Source organism: Silene latifolia, chromosome Y (assembly GCF_048544455.1).
Source record: "Silene latifolia isolate original U9 population chromosome Y, ASM4854445v1, whole genome shotgun sequence".
Classification (NCBI taxonomy): Eukaryota; Viridiplantae; Streptophyta; class Magnoliopsida; order Caryophyllales; family Caryophyllaceae; genus Silene; species Silene latifolia.
The window spans coordinates 11,300,190-11,305,664 of record NC_133538.1 but is presented as its reverse complement, the minus strand read 5'-3'; the positions used below and the strand labels follow the sequence as shown (position 1 = coordinate 11,305,664).

The 5,475-nt window shown below is 43.0% G+C and overlaps 1 non-coding gene across 1 annotated transcript; it reads left to right on the top strand.

Moving 5' to 3' along the window:
* Window positions 1–804: 804 nt before the first annotated feature.
* Window positions 805–911, top strand: LOC141636804 (small nucleolar RNA R71). The gene has a single exon (XR_012541389.1). It is a non-coding gene; the product is annotated as a small nucleolar RNA R71 (small nucleolar RNA).
* Window positions 912–5,475: the final 4,564 nt, after the last annotated feature.

Here is a 5,475-nt window from a genome sequence, read left to right as displayed (position 1 = left end):
TCATCATTTTCAGTGACGTCCTCAACCATAATGGGCCCATCAAGGGTAGACCCACTCCTCAAGGTAATTGCATTTAAGGTCTCCTTTTGATCAGTTTGAGTCGGTAAATGTCCCGGAGCTCGAGTTGTATTCTTGCTAGCCAATTGGGCAATTTGGCTCTCTAACATCTTCATCCCGGCCTCTCTGGCTTGGGACTCCTTCAGCAACAAGTTTTTCAGTTCGGCAAACTCAGAATTTTGGGATTGTTGTTGCTGCTGAGGGACATATGGAGGCTTTTGGAACTGTTGTTGCTTATGAGGGGGCACATAATTCTGCTGCTGCTGCTGTGGAGATTGAGTCGGATTCAAGACATTTTGGCTGCTTCACCTCAGATTCGGATGGACATTCGGCTCATATTAAGTGTTTATCTGCCTATAATTTTGAAAGGTAGCACAGAACTCAAAGGGATTAAGACAGTTGTCTGAAACATGTCTCTCAGCTCCACATCTTTTGCAGACAAAAGGACCGTCTAAAACAGCATTCACATGGTAGATCCCTCTTTTTCAAGCTCCTCCCAACTCGTACTTATCAAATCTCGCCGTGAGAGCCTCTAATGCAGCTACAGAAGGAGATTCAGCAGCTCTCCTTTGAATTCCCCTGGAATTTCCATACTCAGCTTTATGGGTGGCCAAGTCATCAATGATCTTCCACCCCTTAGTTTCTCCCATATTCTCCTGGAATCGACCACTGGCTGCCGCATCCAGGATAGCCCTCTAATCGTCATAGAGGCCATTGTAGAACTGATTGCATAGGCTCCACTTCTCAAACCCATGATGTGGAATGGTGCGCACCAGCTTCTTGAAACGGACCCATGCCTCATGAAAGTTCTCATCAGGACCCTGTTTAAAGCTCGTGATCTGAGCTCTAATAGCATTCGTCTTCGAGGAAGAGAAATATTTCTTGTAGAATGCCAAGGCCAAAGAATTCCAGTCGGTGATCCCATTAGCAGCTCGGTCGAGGTCTCTATACCACTCCCTTGCAGCATCACGGAGTGAGAATATAAACATTGTCTCCTTCACCTAGTCCTGGGTCACACTGGTCGGCGGGGGTATAGAGCAGCAATAATCAATAAATATCTCCATATGCTTGGCTGCATCTTCATTTGCAGCTCCCCCGAATTGGTTTCTCTCAACCAAGTTGCTATAAGAAGGCTTCGGTTCGAATTTCCTATCAGTTCCCGGTAATTCGAACCCCTTGTATAGATTTGCAGCTGTCGGCTCAGAGTGACTTGCTATATTTGCTTCTTCAGCCATCTCTAGAAAATCTGGAGAAGTGACGGTCTCAGCTGATGAAGTAGAAATAGGAGATGAAGGTGGATCCTCCTCGAACAGCTCGTTCTCGTAGTAACTAGACAGAGTACTCAGCTCTTCCTCTGTCGGCAATATCCTAGATGATCGTCTCAACTCGCGCAAAGTCTTCTCAATCTCAGGATTGAACGGTACTAATTCACCACCCTGTGACCTGCGTATAAGAGGAAACTACAAAAAGAATATGAGAATAGTTTAAGGAACAAATGTCCCTTAAACTAAGAAGCAGAACAAAATAAAACAACTAAAAATTAGAACAATTGCCTCCCCGGCAACGGCGCCAAAATTTGATACTCGTCGTTGTGAGTACCAAAAATAATATTTATAAAACCTATTAAAACTAACAGAAGCTAGTGGTAATAGGGTTGAACCACAGAAAGGCAGATGTAATTATTAGTTGTCTAATTTCAGTCTAAGGTAACATTATGTGGGGGTTGATTGATTTGAGTGATCTATAGCTAAGGCAATAAAAGTAAAACAAACTAACCAGTAGATGAAATCAAGAATTAAAAGGGTGCTAAGATGGTCGGTTCACTATAGTTTCGGCGGCAGCATACTAGGTAGGTCTAAATCAAACACGTGAGACAGGAAAATAAGTGGTCCTCTCGGTCCACTCTCATAGGTAGCATCTTTCGATCTCGCTACAGGTCCCTAATATCACTAATAGTAACTTTCGTTCTGAAAAGTGACTAAAGGTCTAAACTAACTTATCTTTCGATCTCGTTAATCTAGTCGTCTTAATTAGGTAGGCTATCTCCCTTCCCTATCTTTCGATATTTATTGGATCGGTCAAATCCTAGACATTCAACTAGTCGCGTGCACTCGATTCGTCAAACATAGAAATTAAATTAATTAAAACGAAGCAAAACCCCACGTGGCCAGTCGATCGACCAGGTAGGGCGGTCGATCGACCAACACGCGATTTCAGGTCTACATAATTCTAATGCCGCCTAACCTACAGATCCCCTACATCCTAGCACAATGAATTTAGCTACTCATAATATTGATGAAAACAATAACAATATAAACGAAATAAACCACTGAATTCATACTTAAGTTAATTAAATAACAAATAACAATGAACGATAATTGGCTTCGGGAAACTAACTAGCAAATCTATAATATGAACGGAATATAAGCAATAAAACTGAACAAGAACATGAGAATACCGAATGGAAGAATTTGCAGGAATAGAATCCAGAAAACGAATGCAAAAAGTAACTTGTATTGAATACGAAACAATATTCGGAACCCTAATTATTTCCTAAAGAACTGTATGCTAAAACTTGAATAAAACTCGACAAAAAGGAACTGCCTTATGCTGAAACTAAAGCTACGTTATATAGGAATACCACGTAGTTCTTATTTCCTAAAACCTAATACAATGGGCTTTAAACTTCACGATCTTTTAATTCACGTCTGAAAGAGCGTCTTGGTCGATCGACCATGCAAGGCAGTCGATCGGCTGCTCTTCGCTGAACAGTGGCTACTGGAACTCGTGGGTTGGTCGATCAACTATGGGCAGCGGTCGATCGACTAAAGTAGCTGCTATTTGACTTCTAACTTCTCGTGGATTTGTCTTTCGGGCCTCGAAATGCGCACCAAGCTCGTTCCTTGAGCAAATACTTCACGTCAAATGAAATGCAAGATACTCGGGGACGGATTTGGCTCAATATCTACTCATTTCCGCATAAATCTGCAATATTACATAAAAATACGAAAGTAGACAAAATGGGGCAAATAGTAGCCTTAAACTATATAAATGAGCTCTGAAATGCGTGTAAAATAGGGTGTAAAACATCATATAAATGACACGCATCAGTGCTCGGCGGTGTTATCCCCCAGGATGTCAACATGTGGCAGAGGGAAGTCGTGTTTTGGACTTGCTTTGTTCAGGTCTCTGAAGTCGACGCAAACACGAATTCTCCCATCTTTCTTGGGTAAAAGAACTATGTTGGCCACCCGGTCAGAGTCTTCTGAAACTTTGATTAATCCGACTTTGAACTGTTTGTCCACCTCTTCCTTGATTTTAAGGGCAGATTCGGGGCGCATACGGCGCAAATTTTGTTTCACGGGCTTAGCTCCGGGTTTAATGGGTATCATGTGCTCTGCGATCTCCCACGATCCTAGGCAAGTCTTTGTAGGACCATGCGAATACGTCCTCGTATTCGTGTAGGAGGTCGATGAACTGCTGTCTCTCTGAGGGGTCAAGGGTGGTCCCTACCCTAAGTTCTTGAGGTGCATTGTCGGTCCCTACGTTAATAGGTTCGGTCTTCTCAATGATGGGGGTCCTATCTTCTCGTTTGTCAAGTTCTTTGGCTAGGTGAGGTGGGTAGTCACTCAAGTCAAATTCCTCATATTCGTTCAGAATGGCATTGTAGTTAAATTGAGACGAGTCATAAGCAAACTTAGCGTTCATTTAGTCGACTTGAGCGAAAAGATCGGATAGGACAGACATCTCATAGGCAGTCAGAGGCGACACGACAGATGAGGTGGCCCCTGGAACAAGCTCATGGTTGCTACCCTCTACGGGAGTGGGGATGACCCTAGTTGACTCGGCCTCTGAGGCAGCCACAAGTTTGTGATAAAACAGTCGAAATGGGACTTTGATCGGGACCTCAGGAGTGCTAGGAGCTAAGGCAGGCTCTGACTCAAGAAACGGTTACTAGACCCCCAAGAAACGGTTACTAGATAGACTTAGTTTAGCGTACATTTTCCCATCTCCCTGTGGATTTGATACCCGACTGCCTCTACTACATTTTATAGAGTCCGGTTGGTTTTATTTTTGATAGGGTTGCGACAGCCGTGTCAAATTTTGGCGCCGTTGCCGGGGAGGTGGCGTTATTTTTTTGCTTTACATTAAGTTTTTCTCTCGTCTCAAGGAATTTATTCCTTGAGACTGATCTCATGTTTTTCTCTAGTGCTGTAATTGTGTTGCAGGTAATCCGTCCTAGAAGAGGGCACTGCTATATCTGCTGTTCCTACAATTCGGTTTGCTAAAATGCCGAACATTGCCAGTCATTTAGAACCTACCGTAGATTCTCTGCCCAAAGGTTCTTACTTCCTACTACAGTTTCAGGCACCTTTGGAATTCATCCATCCTATATTCATTTGGTTGAGAGGAATATGTTCAAGGGGGTAGCTGGCGAAGATCCGTGTAAACATATAGAGTTGTTTACTGAGTATTGCTCCACCATTCATTTAGCTGCTGGGGTGACACGGGATAGGGTCAAGGGAGTTCTCTTTCCTTTTTCCTTGACTGATGACGCCCGGGAATGGGTAAGAGATTAAGATAGGGAAGCTGCTGGTATTAACTGACTGGAATTCCCTAGCTTTAGCCTTCTACAGAATGTACTTTCCACCACAACGCACTAATGCATTAAGAGGCCAAATCACTACATTCACACAATTGGCTACTGAAGATCTGAATGGAGCTTGGACTAGGTTCAAGAAGCTAGTTCACTCTGTACCTCATCATGGTTTCCAACGATGGTTCTTATGCACCCAATTTTACAATGGGTTGTATGCCGATCAAAGAGCCATATTAGATAATGCAGCTAAATGGAGATTTCAGAAAAATGTTGAAGATGATAAGGGATGTCATCTTATCGAAGAAATGGCCATTCATGTAGCTGAGTATGGGAATCCCAGAGGAGGTGGACGAGTGAATAAAAGAGCTAGTGAATCTCCTGTAGCTGAGGTGGAAATTCCTAATGAGAAGTTTGACTAGTCGGAGATTCTACAAATTTCGGGTGAACACGAGCAGGTCCATGCTATAATTGAGCAAGAGGTGATTTGTGGTAGATGTGATGTGGTAAGGACATAATCCTATCACTTGTATGGAGGAGATAGAGCGAATCCGTGCTTATCAACAATACAAGCAAGGAATCTCATTATCGCAATTTTATGAAGATGCCGCCGTATCAAGTACTCCTAGTCATATTGATCCAATGCCGCAAAAAGATGGATCCTCTTCTGCAAATATAGACATGGTAGAGCTGAAATCCTTGGTGCCATCTTTGGCACTTCAAGTCCAGAAAAATACGGAAAAAAATGAGGGCTCTATGAAGAAATTGCAAGATCAAGTCGCACAACTTGCATCTGAGCAAATGAACCAAGCAAGTCACCC